Source organism: Apteryx rowi, unplaced genomic scaffold, assembly GCF_003343035.1.
Source record: "Apteryx rowi isolate R43461 unplaced genomic scaffold, aptRow1 scaffold_18, whole genome shotgun sequence".
NCBI lineage: Eukaryota > Metazoa > Chordata > Aves > Apterygiformes > Apterygidae > Apteryx > Apteryx rowi.
Window position 1 is genome coordinate 3,125,081 of NW_020448085.1, and position 15,291 is coordinate 3,140,371.

The following is a 15,291-nucleotide window of genomic DNA, read 5'->3' on the forward strand; positions in this document are numbered from 1 at the left end:
ATGATGTAATATTTCATATTTTCTAAAAGATATTTTAGAAGAGATATCCCACAAAAGATGTATGTTTTGAATTGACTATGGATATGACCTTACTTACTATACACCAAGAACTGAATTGGGAACTGAATTATTCACCCTGCTAAGGTGCTTCTATGTTCTAACAAAATGTCCATGGATAATAGAATAACTTGACTTGCTTTTCTTCTTCCTGAAGCTGAATCAGTCTCAGGAGGCATTACTGTATCTTAGTGAATATTCATTAAGAAAAAGGGTAAGGAAATCAAATTCCATCCTGTGAGGTGCATGAAGCCTTGGTAACCCTTCAAACACATCACRTCTTATCCACACAAGCTTCTTTCATTTGTCTATAAAGGTGGAAGAAGATTTAATAGTCCTGCCACAGCTCTCTCATGTCACCTTTTCATTAGTCTGAGCAGGAAGGAGAAGGCTGAATTGCCATACTGACACTAGATGTTGGATCCCCATCATTCAAGCTCTCTCATCTGGCTTGGGAGTACAGTCTAATCCTGCCATCTATACAACCACCATAAAACATGGAATAAGTAATCTCATTGCTGTTGGGCAGAAAATTTCTTCTCACTACAGCTCGCAAGGCTTCACACTCTCTCGTTTCCCCTCCACCAGCAGTAATGGGTCATTGCCAGAATCAGTATCTGAAGGGACCTGCTGCAGCCCTCAACTCTCCCTGATGTGCTGGGTTAGTCCTTTGCATTCACCACCCTGACCCCAAGCTGCGACTATTAATTACTCCCTTCCCTTCCCCCAGACATTTTAAGAACACCAAGGAATTAATTGGGTACCCTCGCAGAGCATGGCTACTCTCTTCATCAGGTGTGAGGAAGGAAGGCAGCAGTGGGAAATATTCTGAAAGCAAATAAACATGTTCTCTTTTTCTGAGTAGCACCACTTCAAATGCGCAGCGCTGGAGAAAGACGAAGAAGACAGTACACTGCCTTCGTGCCCCTTGGCCTCTAGGTGACAGGGAACAGGAGCAACTTTCAAACTAGTACATCTTTCATACTAGCACAAGTGCTGAAAGGTTGAGCAGCCTCCCAAAAAGCACTAATTTAGACTGCCTGCAAGTGCTTTTCTATGAAACTGTTCAGAAAACCACAGCTCTGAGTTTGTGCCTCTTCCTACTCCTCCCAGCTGCCTTTCCTGTAACCAAGTGATGTTCGAGGGACGTCCCCCTGATCCTACACTAGCTCCCGCACTGCTGCAGGAACTTCCCTGGAGGGAATGCAGGCTGGCTTTGTATCCCTGCTACACTCATGCAATTCGTCTCACATTAGACAAGCATCCCTTCTTACTTTTCCTCAGTGGGTTATYATCTGATAAGTTTATAGTGACTATTTAAATTTAAACAAGAATAAGTAGTCCTCGGCTACATTCRTTTCCAGTGTAATTCTCTAAGTTTCCTTTACCATTAAAAAAAAAATCAATATTGTGCTTGTAAATGGTACTGAACTAAGACCTCTGAGACCTCAGCCTATCCGCAAAAAATGTTCTTTATAGATAACAGCAGTCAAAGTTTCTGCACACTGTGCTACCAGTGTGCTTGAATCTGCATCACCTCTAGCACTGGCAGAGCAGTTCAGCCGCGACAGACTCTGCCCAGTCCGCCAGCTAGAGCGGCAGGGCGCTAGGGGTCACGAGTACGRCACCCGACCTTGGGGACAGGGCCAAGCCCGTTTTACACAGAAAAACTATCAGCATATAGAAACAAGTCCTAGAAGTTTTATTTCACAGCCGTTATTGTGTATTGAACAAAACACAGTGCTCCTTCCACTTAAAAGAAAGGTTATTTTTGTGTTACTTAGCTGTAAAAAGTCACAATTACTTTGCAACAGATGTAATTTATTTTCAAGGCRTTTATTTTATCTCTTTGGCTTGTCAGGTTGTTTGAATGACCAAAATGATAATGTACGAAGGAAGGCATCACACTGTAGGGCAAATTATTTGTTTTAAAAGAAAAACAAACATTAATTGTGAATATACACGCACAGTTGGCTTTAGACTGGGGCACTGAAGAGCAAGAAATCACAGTAGCAGTTTGCTTTTCAACATATGAGCAAGATGAAAACATGAACAGTAGGGAGCTAGAGAAATCTCTGAAAAGTTTTATGTGCGGCTGGGGATTAATGGACATGACTTTGCTTTTAACTTAGAGAGGGAAGCAAGCACCACTGGTATGGACATGATGTTGCTAGGAAACACTATGCTGCCTCTATCGAGTTCATCCAGCTGTGGCCATCCAAAGAGAGACTTTGTGCTCAAAAACATAAATATCAGAAGGAAGGAAAAAAAAGAAGAAACAGGCTAGAATGTAGTCTAATTATTTTGGCAATAATTTCTTCCTTTAAAAAGCCTTGTTAAATTAGTGGATGTATTTAGCTTTCAAAATAGCTTTAAGTACATGGAGAATTATTGACATATTTTGTGTGCTTACGTGGGGGTGTGCACGCACACACATGTGTATGTGCGCATGTTTGTATAGGCCWTTCTTTCTCCAGACAAATACGTTCATGGCGTTATAGCTCGTTAGACCACAACTTATTCTAAAAGCTTGTTAACTAAATAGTCAAAACAGCTCCATTACGATCTATTAAATAAATAGTAAGTTTTCTTTAAAATATGCTTATCTTTAGGCAGTGTACTTTCATTTGGAGTCTGAATATCTATACTGAAAACTTTCTACGCTGATTGGTACTGCTGAACATCATCTGCACACACAGCATCCGTGCGTGCCTCCATGGCCTTGATACACCTCAGTGGATTTTGACACCGGACAGCGAAACAAAGCAGCCACCAGAGGAACCRTCAGTCTGAACTACCGCTCAGTGCTCACAGCTGGGCACGGGACCTACTTCACGGGAAATGCACGTAATACTAAGCATGTCGCAACACTAAGTGCTTTGCAGATTGTGTCTCCCATAAAGCTTGTTGTCATTCTGCAGTCCTAGCTCACGCTGAATAGGGTATCGCCTCCTGGTCGTCTTGCGAATTTACTCTCAGAGTAAGGTAGCCAAAGAGAGAATAAGGTAGTTGCAGGGAGAAGGGCTATCAAAATCTAACCTTGAGAAGTAATTCACCGCTGTGCGAAGCGCTCAGTCACAGCACAGAAAAGGGCCCTTCACGCTAAGCGGACAGGTTGCTATTCCTCATGTGTAGAAAAACTCTACTCATCTTTTCTATTACAGTATGCTTAATGGAAAATGTCAAAAAGCTAGCTTAAAAAAAGAAGGAAGTGCTTGTTYAAAGTGCTAGATTGACAACCTATTTATTCACAGAACAGGCACAGCATGGGCAACAGCAGTTCAAGTGTCTCACACTTTCCTAGCAATGTCTCTGCACAGAGCTGCTGAGACAGCTGCTGGAGGTGAAACATTAATGCAGTCTCCCTTCCCTTTCAGTCTCCGACTTGCCTATGGGACTGGTAATCAGGAGGTGTATATGCAGGAACATATACATTTACAATTAAAAACAGCAAGCAAATTTTCAGCACTTTCTTCAATGYAGTCTCAGGAATACGTGACTAGCATAGCATTGTGAGGGACCATCAGAATAAGAGAAGACTTCAAAATCAAAATACTAATATTGATTTCCCTCCACACCATAGATATATCAAATGCCCAGCATTCATATAAAGGGAATCCGGGAAGAGAGTGGTAAAGGACGAGGAAAAACCAAACACAATATATCTCTGAATCTAACACAGAATGACATAAACTGTTTTTTCCATGTAGGAGATCCCAAGACACTTTTTAAAAAGATCACTTAACAGAACAATCTCCAGAATCTTACAGTYTTGGAAGACTAGAGCTAGTGTTTAATACCTGGATTTATTTCCTCTCTATCTTAGCTCTTTTTCAACTATCCAGCTAAATTGGAGTAACACAACCAATTCCTTACTGGATTTCACAGAGCTTTTTGCTCCTTATTGTTCAAAGAGGTTGTTACATTCTTAACTTGCTCACAGTTAAAAAAGGCTATTTCTTGGCAAGTTAATATCATTCCACATCTACAGTGGCGAGTAGTATAAGAATGCTGACCCTCGTCACACACAACAACAACTTGAGGACAACTCTGAAACTCCGAACTTTGGTAGCAAAGATTCAGCAAGCATGTGTCACAGCCCAGGGAGCCCTCTCCTCTCTATACCTACGCTGTTTCTCAGTACATTGCAATTGCTTCACTAATATTCCCCGGCCCACCCAATCCAATACACATACGCTGACAGTACACTACAATGAAAGGAACTTTGGTGATACACGATACAGGTGAATACAAGATAAAAACATGAGAGACTTCAGAAAAAAAAAAATAAGTGTGGTATCTTTGCAATAACATAGTTGAGTTTCCTGCTCTAGGAATGAATCAGACAAGTCTCTCCAGCCTGTACACATTACAAAGAGGAAGAGGATCTACCATGGATGGTGCAGTAAGCAAGTGAATAACAGTACCAGTAGCAGAAGGACAGAACACTACTACAGGAAACACTATGAGAAATGAGACCATGTTAATATAAAACAGACATTTTTTGGTTCTGTTTTCTGAATTTTAAACTCTGCAGTCAATTACTACTATATATTTAAGTTATGATGTTCATCTTATTTCATATTATTAATATACATGGGATAAGGGGGGGTCAAAAAAGTTGGAGATCCTTGGTCACACCCAACAGGAAAAGAAAGCTGCTGTCTGAAAACACTTACAATCCAAAAGACAAAACATGCTTAAAATACTAAGTTTTGTTATTTGCTTGTAGAGCTCCACATGGCCACAGTCCATGACTGGGCCTAGAAGGTGCTATAACAATACAAATTAATGTCTTATTATTCTTCATAGCAACAACTGAAGAGTGAGAAAAACAAATAGTGAATCTAGAAGAAAACAAACATTGCTGTTACTGAGTTCACTGTGAGCAAAATTAAGTCTATTGCTTCCTGTGGGCCTATGTAAGCTTTATCTATTTCTCCAGTTTCATATTTTCCAAACTTGTATAGGATTTAAGAAAAGCTGAATTTAACAAAAAAGATTGCAGAACCATTATGAGTAGTAAACAAAATCAATACAGTGCTTGTTTGCAGGAAAGTATTATTAATGGATGAATTTAAGAGAGAGTACTCACAGGTTTTATCTACACTGAAATTATTCTGGGACTAAACTCTAAGGCAATTAATTCTTTTTTGAACTCAGCAAATTAATTTCCAGGATATATGCAGTACATGGAAAATGCACATTCAGTTTTAGATKAATTCTGTAAAGAGTACCTACCTAGTTCACCGACATTTACAAACGCCACGTACACCACAACACATGTACACTGCTATCTAGATGTACATAGATTTTCTTTTGCATGAACTACTTTAAAACTCCCAAACAAACAATGATATAGTACTACACTGTATCAAATCAAAATATAAAGACAGGTTGTCTGATTAATTCATGTTTTCAGTCTAAACCTTAATTCCATTTCTAATCACCAGAACTGCCAGTTATGATGGGGCCAATCACTCTGGAAAAGAAGGAAAGAAAAGGGCAGCCAGGGAAAGAGATGTCAGACGATTTCTTCCCAGACAGACAACACTGATCTCTATGTTCTTTTTAAAATTTTCAAACTTTGCAGGAATAGGCAGCCTTTTATTTTAAGGGAAAAAGGGGAACAGGCGACATGGAGGGGAAARGTGATGCCTAATCACTATGTAGCAGTGAAGTGGACAACCATCAGTGAATTTTAGCCTCTACTCAGTTTGTACATGGAAAATCAGACTCAAATCAAAATCTCTTGTTTATCTTTCTGTCTAACTCTGTTGTTTAGGTCCTTATCCAAAGCCCACTGGCAGTCCATGGAGTCTTTTCACTAACTTCAAAGATGCCCTGCAAAACAGAGTCTACTGTACAGGACAGTCTTTTCTCTCTCACAGGATACACAACATCAATTTCAAGGGGAATATTTAAATTACATTTAAATCTTCCCCCTCTCATTATAGCTGTTAACTACAGAACTGTAGTAAATAAAAGTAGTCCAGGCTATGATGGTACCTACAGAATATAGATAAGAGACATAAAAGCAGTAATGACAATAGCTTTTTAAGTTTGGATTTTATAAGATAATCACCGTTTTCATATTTTCTGTTCATTCCTTCAGTAAGTTGCTGGCATGCTTAAGGCTATTTAGCAAATAATAAAAGAGGTACATAGAATGAAGTACCTAGCAACATGGAAAATTAAATTATGCTTTTTATTTCCTATTGTTATTCTTAATCCTTCAATTCCAAAGCCCACTGGGCTTAGTTAAAGCCAGAGGTAGGTCATACAAATAAAAATGACACATAGTAATAGGGTAGGCATGCACAAGTTATTTTCTGCCCCACTATATTTCAACTAAAATGAACTCAAAGCCAAAATATGTAATTAACATATGCCCGCGCAATATAGTATTGGTTGACAGAGAGGGCAGAGAGCCATGCAGAAATACTACCTCAGATATTCAGAGCAGGATAGTCACATAGATTGATGAATTGTTAAGAATTAACTCATCCTTTCARCATAACCCAGAAGCTTGGTCTCGCTGGGGACCTGCCATGGCAGTGCTGCTCCCAGTTCCAGAGAGCGCTCCCGCTGAGCAGGGGCACGGGGCTCTCTGCGGCTCGGAAGCATTCGTTTTTAGAAAAGCCATTTTAAAAAATTACTGAATATCCTAAATATTTCTTTAACCTGGAATTCAAATAAAGAAATGTATGGGATAAACAAAAGCAAACACTGTGTTTGCAGACGGGCTGGGGGTGATGAACACATGCCTGAGCTAAAACTAAAGCAGAATGGGCTAACTACAATTTTTTATTGAATAGGTTGGAAAAAAAAATGAAAAGGCCAAGAAGTAAGTTTCAAGAATCCCGATTGCCTCCACTCTATTACTTACAGAGCAGGCAGACAACTATGACAGTAAGTAAGGTTCTCTAGATTACTTCGGTTTGTGTACTATAACACAATTCCCTTCTAACCGCACTCTATTTACTATTTACCTGTGCAATTTCTGTCTTTCGTATGTCTTTCGTAAGGATAGGAACTGGGAGAACATCTGGGTTTCAAAACAAAATGGAAAAACGGTAGAAAGACAGACGTGTGGCTGTTTAAAAGAGGAGAAGTAAACCTCACACAAAGGGGAACTGCTGGTATTAAAAAAGAAGTCTCAAGAGAAATCACTTGCTGAAACACATTCAGTTGTCTTTACCTATCTCTCTGAAGACAAAAAAACACAAGACAGATATAGGCGGGAAAAAAAGGGCAGAAGAAAGCTCGTGTTTGCAACATAGATCACAAAAATCTGAGATGGAAAAAAATCTAATAGGAGTCAGAGTCCCACTCCTTGTTAACATGGGGCTGCTACCAGTAGCACGTTGTTTTAGCCAAGCTCAGTTTAAGTGACTCAAGCAGATGGACTTCTATTACTTTCTTGGGGGGAAGACACCCCCTCTAGGTCTCCCCCTGGGACACAGTTGCTCCCTAACTATCATCAGCTTTTGGAGTGACTCCCTCAAGCTGCCAGCAGCTGGGCAGGGAAATGAGGACAACACAGAGTTTGCTCTACATTATCCTGAGACTTGAGGAAACCAGATGAACGACCAAAAACCCCACRTCTGCTCTGAAGTTTGGGTATACACAAAGTGCAATCCAGCTGAGCCAGAGAATTTGGGCTATTTATATATATAAAAGAAAGTTTCAGGAAAGAATGGAGGCTGCACTGAAGGGAGGTGGCAGATTAGTAAGACTAAGAAGTTTTGCCAAGGCTAAGAGCCTGAGTGCTCTGCTGCGGCCAGGAGGCCAGGGCCAGTCCTGCAAATGGAGAACATCCATGGAATCCTGTCCCCGCACAGCCCCGGACAGCAGCGGAGGTTCGGGATGATGTGATTGCACTGGCAGCACTGGCTGCGTGCCCAGAAGATGCACTCCATTTAACACACAATGCCACGCTCTTCTCGGTGACCATTCAGGCCACCAGGATCATGCGTAGGCATTTTGGATGTGTAGCAAGGTGAGCAAAGTAGTCATACCAAACCTACGGACATAATCAAAGACACTACTGCAGCCCAAAAGCTGCAGAGTAGCTACACGATTCCTTCAATAACCTAAGCAGAAGACTATTTGCTCAGGTTTTGAGCATGGGCTGAAAATATGACCCTAACATCATATTCAAGTTATGAAGTGTATACTTCTCAAACAACACTCACAGTCAACATCCAAAACAAAGACACACGAAGGATACAGTAAAATTCTTATTTAAGATAGCTAGTTCCTTAAAATTATTCTTACTGTAACAAAATCCATTTAAAATATAATCCTGGATGAAACTGCATTCACAAAACCAGTACCACCATCATAACCTTTTATTGTACTAAGGTTTCTGATACTGGGCACAAGGRTTGGCATCATCCTTGTTAAAAACCTTATTTCCAGGGAGAAAGGCCTTGGGTTTATATGTGAAATACCACCTATATAAATAGTTTAGCAACAGTGTAATGATAAAGTGGTCTCTCAGACAGGATGTGTAAATTCAGTCAATTGCAGAGTAAAAAGCGAAACATTAACCTCGTATTTAAAAGAGTATATAAACTAATTAAAATTTAATACCTAAAATCCCTACACTAATCACAGTGTTATGGCAGTGAATTTCAGTCATTCATTCATAAATGTTAGGATTCACAAAGTAATTGCTACTCATCCTTCTTACATACAATACAATTTGCTTTTTTACTATAAATAAATATATACGGTTAAATTTTTGCCTTTAAAATATGTGGCAGTCATAGTTGTTTTAAGAAAYACGTCTTTGAACTTTTTTGAATAAATGATGTTTTTTAAAGTGTTGGCGTACTTTCAAATGTACTTATTAACTACGAACCTTCAAGAATCACATACATATTGATGCACAAAGGTAAATGTTSAAAAGGTCACTCTGTACAAATCCATACAGTCTTTACCCATCCTATCCTCTTCCTGACATAGGGAGACGCAAAGATGAAAAATGTACAGTGATTTTTATGTTAAGTGACACCTGTACCTAGCAAAATGATGTTTSATATTGTGCTTTTGCACCCCAAAGTTAAATTTCAAAAGCTCAGTTTCATTTGGCTAACTGAAATTCGTAAAATTCAGTCCAAATGACTTAATTTTCCCTCGTTTCAGACAGGAAACTGCAAATCTCTAACTTTGCCATTCTTAACACACAAGATGACATATGAACTCAGAGTCATGCCCAAATTGCTGAAATATCTGTAGTATTCTATTCTAGCTTTGTAGTAAAGCATGAATCCACAAAGTTTGAAAGATTTTCATAGTTTCATGTTCCTTCATGCAGTTTTCATACAAAGCCCAGAGAACAACAAAGGATGTTGTTACTCTACACTGCACTCCTAATCAGACTAAGCTTGCCAGAGGGGATGGCATGGTGCCACGTTTATTCAAATTTGAACATAACTTGGTGAAGCTGTAAATGCAGCCCATGTTTCCCTTCTGAAAAATGTGATCTGGCAAGGGAATACTAATAGAAGCTTAAAGCAGAACAGTTGCATAGCCCTGTGTCACAAGTCTTCCACAGGAGATCCTCCTTGTTCTGAACATGGATGATGGCAGAAATTTAAAAGGTAAGCCCTACTCTGCACCTGCTCAGGTAAGAACATCTAAAAAACCTGTATACACCAAGATGCCACTGAGGTAGGCCTTAATTCCTTATAATGTAAGAATTTATAATCTAAGAACCTGCTGATTTAAAAAGTACATGATCAGGCTTGAAAAGGGCAGGATTGCTTGTTACTATGACAGCTCYGTACTCCCAGACATCTCATTTGCTTGAAATCCCTCGAGTGATGCAGAAGATGTGCTTTTTGCTCTATGAATGCCTTGATGGGTCAGCAAGGGAGACTACATTGTCATTGGCTAGTTGTCTTCAAGACAGAAATGCCATCCGGCATTCCTTCTATTTTAAATTTTAAAGGAAACTCACAATCACTAACTTTACTTCTCAGAAAATATTTTTAAGCAACAAAATCTCAGTGCAGAAGCAGGGAGCATAAATGCCAAACAAAGTTAAATCAGACATTTTCTGGTAAGTTAAACGTGTACATAAATACAACCACGTTAAAGTAACGTTAAGGCCTGATGTGAACCTAAAACTCCAGGATACTCATAATTAAGCATGAAACATTGTAATGAGTCCTCCGCTGTGTTCACACATTTACACCGGAATCGAGGTGTCTAAATCAGTTTTGATAACAATGCGGTTATTTCTAGCATCCTGTAAGTGATAACGGCCTAACGCAACCTGACAATGAGGCATATTTTCAGACGCCAGTATCTTCAGAGGCAATGCTTAGTCAGAACCAGGGAGAACAACAACGAAACCTCCCACAGGTGAGCGGTGCAGGACATGACAGCTGACGCTACAGACAAGGTCTTGGTATTAGGTCTGCTGAACACAGGGATATTGCAAATATGGAAAATCTTCTCTCTCTGGGATGAACTAATATGTAACAATTGTTACTATAATGTAACAAAATTAACCGCTAAGACTGAAGCAGCGAGTCTTCTTGGGATTACATCCTTTTCTATTGACTGGATTTACACTTCATCCTTTCGAGTTGTGTCTACTGAAGGGCAGGATGTTAATCCACATTGGTAAAACGCAGCCAAATTCAACAGAATTGCATGGATTTCAAACAGCTAATGTATAGCCTCAAGGTTCACAGCAGTTTGCTATAGCTAGGCCCTTCATATAATACTTAAAAATAACATATTGGCTGTTCTTCAGAAAAGTACAGGCCTTCTCTGGTTTCTATGTATTAACTGACTACCAGGCATGACAAAAACCAGAGATGGTGGTAATACCTTAGATAATAAACTGCTGGTGCTGTTTTTACAGCCCTTGTCGGCTCCTTAAAGGGCCATGGATAACCAGCACTTCTCCTGTCTGAAAGAAGCAGTAAATCACTTAGAAACTGAGATTTCCTTTCATCAGCCTGGCATTAGCCTGACTGTTCAACAACAACCCTTGGATATATCTGTTTAATCCAAATATCACTGGTATCATATTTTCCATTTCCAAACATTTTCATAAAGCCCCACTAAAACTAATCTGACTACAATTCCAGCCTAGTACACTTTGGGCTTTTCAGGGGAGACACCCACTCGCAGCTGTCAGTTCAGTCATTAACTTCAGAATACTTCTATTCACTTMACAAATCCCCCACATAGGGCATACATAAGTTGTGCTATCTTCCATCTCTGATCGACTGTAAGACTCCACTCCATGCTAAGATGATGAATTGAACTCCCTTATACATGCCTTGACTACAGCAACGCAATATATATGGGCTTAAGCCAAATTCAGTTGTGTGAATAGTGAAGTCTGTCTCCTCAGCAACAACAAGCACATCAACTATTATTTTAATTCTCTTGCCAATGGCTTCCTAAAGAAATTCAAAATCAAGTTCAAGGCCTTACTTATCTGCTAGGCTCAGGATATCTAAAAGACTGCCTAAGGTACAGGAATGAAAACTGGGGTCGAGAGCTCTGCTAAGCTGACAAAGGCTAATCTTATCTGTGTAGGAGGCGGAGATTTTTTAGAAGYCAACTCAAGACTATGGAATAAATTTCTTCACTCTATGAATAAGAACTTACATATAAAAAGCTACCACATATTATCCACTTTCTGCTCCAAGTACAAATTGAATTTCTTTGACTGTAACTCCCTTAACATACAAATAGCTATACAACTATACCGCTGTGGTGTTGAAGAGAAGCAGGAAACCCTAATATAACAAACCAGCATTTATAGTGACCACGAAACAGAACTGTTTCCTTCATGCCAGTACTTACCTGTTCACACCCGTATTTCTAATCCTATTTGAATTTGGGGATGTGAGAGGATAGGATGTGTGCATGCACTGTAGGACACCACAGCGAGAACACTCTTTTCTTTGAAAAGAAAATCAGAGAACAAGCAGCTATGAGAGAACAAGCTTAGCTATGGTGCTGAGTGGTGAGCAACAGCCTAGCTAATGCACCATAAAGGGTTTGTAGGATGTCTGCCTTAAAACCTATGGACCAGAGCGACCTGGTCTGATGTCTGACCRCATAACTAACCCTGCTTTGAGCAGGAGGTCGGACCAGATGATCTCCTGACATCCCTTCCAACCTGAATTATGTATGATCCTACCAATTCTAGGGCGTCATAATGCATAATTCTCAGGGCAGGGAATAACAGTTTTCTCAGGCATTATTACAATATAATTACTTGCTATTCATCAGATATTGATGTCTGTACAGAATTAATAATTTAGCAACTAACTTAAAGGTATGCAGATCCTGTATAACTGTGCAGGGTATCTGTATCGAAAGAATAAACATGAGCCTTAATACAAGCACACATTTTCCTCCATCACTGCATATCAAATTAATATGCTCTATGAGCATCTATCCCTTAATTTGTACAGAACTTTGCAATCCCTTTAGGACTGAAAGAACTATATAGCTAGATATGTATTATATTTTGCAGTTGGCCTTCTTAAAGCATTCATGGAAAATATGGCGGCACACTGTATGGTTTTCAGACCAGAGCATCCAAACATTTCAGCTATCCAAAGGAAAATCAAAAGAAAGGGTCAAAGAAAAAAAAATACACAAAAACAGACACTCAATGCATCTCACACCCTTTCTGGCTTGTGGAAAACTTAAATCTTCTTGACAGCAAAGTATGATTAAGAAGTGACAACAAATAATAGATATTTGAATATTACGAACACAAGATACATTTGTTTTTAGAGCTGGAGTTTATGGACTTTAAATGGATTTGTAAAGGATGAAATAATGCCCAAGTCACAGGAGAAATATTCCACCATATAGACAATGTATGTAAAACAAAATAAAATACATAAATAATACACCTTGAGTTATGTGAGTATTTGTGAATGCTGGGCTGTTTAGCAGATGTAGCATAGAAGATGGATATTTCACTACATTAAATATGTTTTAGATATATGCCTTTCATTCTAAAGTGCTAGACATTTTCTGCATCCCTTTTCAATATATATAAGCTCATGAACAATATCATTCGATTTTCCTGGTTTTTATATGTACCAACTGCACAAATAACCAATAAAAAGCAACAGGAATAGAAATGCTATTTTTATACCATTTTAGATTCATGACCAAACTGTTTTTAATCCTGCATGCACAGACAAAGCCTAGGATAACTTCCTTTGTTTGTTACTTCCTTATCTGTCTAAATGGTAAAGAAAAAATTGGTAAAGGAAAATCCGATAATCCTTCAAACATAGCCAGTTGCCTTGATATTTAAATACTAAATAAATCTGAAATATTGATTTTGATCTCACCATTTCACCTCCAAGAAAGCCTAGAGCATTTAATCAGTATTTGGAAGGAATTTAAAGGTGAAGAACTCCTTAAGTGCTGCTTGCTTTATATTAAAAATGTTCATTATCAGGCAACTCATAACTCTCCTCCTCCCCTGGCCTCACTAGAAATGACCTTAATTCTCTGGGACAAATATTTAAGCCAGCTTTCTGCTTATAGACAGGGTATTTCTTTTCCATTTCTCAGTTGAAGCCATCTGAAGCATCAACTAGGCTTTTAACTTCACTGCCCTGCATCTGTATTTGACACAGTTTTTAAAGCATGCTGGGATAGGCAGGCTGTTATTAGTTATAATGGGACTTGTTTGCTAGGAACAGCTCTCCAGGGAAGAGAAACACGATGTCTAAGTGAGTTGGAGACAGCAGCCGAGAATCTAGAGAGCAGTCTACCTCCGCTGTAAAGGAAGTGAAAGATCAATGCATTGGCTTAGCACACTTTGCTCCGTGATTCATCCCAGGTGAAAAGGCGCAAAACTATGCATTGTCATGATATTCGCTTCAGTTAAAAAAAAAAAAAAAAAAAAAAAAAAGGGAAAAGCAGAATCAACATTATTAAAAACAAAAGATCAGTCAAAAAGAATTTCTAATAACATTTAAAAAAATCTAACATTTGTGAATGGGTCAGCTAAATGACAATTAAGGTTATTAATTATTTTAGGAATGTTAAAGGGAAAATAACCAAAACATAAGTTTATTTCAAAGACTTGCATTATTTCCCCCTTGGTGTTCAAATAAAATTATAACTGATATATGGTATAATTTATTATAAAATTATACCATACTCTCCCTGTTTCCAGTAATTTCAGTTGGGTACAGTATCTTTCCCCATTTCTTGTACATAGCTGAACAGCTGCCACATTCTGAGGATTTCAGAACATGTCAGAAACACATTAATTAGGCTTTACTGTACACAATTTGTTCACCACTGAGAAATGAAGTGGTATATAGCAGCTTTTTAACACTGCACAGAAATATTTTATCAGTTTAGAGCAGAGAGTGAGAAGTTCTGCCCTAACCCAAACTGCAGAAGTCTTCACTTACTTGAAATACTCCACTATATATTTCATGGCTAGCTAACAAAAGAACACCTCGCAATATCAAAATATTAGTTGAAGGCCTCTCACCTGAAGACGGATGCAGTTTGACTCTATTGAGTTTATGAGATTTCCACAGGACTTAATCAAGCAAAGTCAACTTTGGAACAGCTTTAGGTTTCAAAGTAAATACATATTGGGGAATACGTTTAATCAGGCATAGCGACTATCCAATTTACTGTAATAACTTCTGCAAGTGGTTAGGAACCTTTCACAAAAATCCTTCTTAATCTGGGTATCACTGACTGGAAAAACCAACCTGCAGTTTAATGACACAGGACTGCCTTCCTAGGCAACGTACGTATCAGTAAACTGGAGACATTAAAGTGCATTTTCCAGCACGCACACCTGCTTTTGTTTTGAATGAAACAACTTACTGATTTTAATTATTTCCTAATCTGAAATGAAGTAACTGAATTTGAGTAAAGGACCAGCAGTAGGAGCCCTGTAAAACATCATCTTTAATAAACAAGTAATTTTTAATCATAGGACTACTGTCATTTGTTGCTGTCTTTCCGCATGTTTTATAACATTTTTATCTCAAGTGCCACAATATGGAAAATGAAACAAAAAAATTAAAACCTTGGGGCATATTATGCAAATGATTTTTAAGGGCAGTTCCCATTAAATCTCAATAGCAATATCTGGCTTAAGAAATCAGATATGCAATATACATCTTACTAGAAAATTTGAAAAATATAGCATTTTATCTCAAAAATGCCGATGAAATCCTAAAGGGGAAG

General features: G+C 38.6%; 1 protein-coding gene across 3 annotated transcripts in view; it reads right to left on the bottom strand.

Moving 5' to 3' along the window:
- The window catches only part of TENM2 (teneurin transmembrane protein 2), a 543,159-nt gene that overhangs the window by 55,230 nt on the left and 472,638 nt on the right, over positions 1–15,291 (bottom strand). The window lies entirely within an intron of this gene.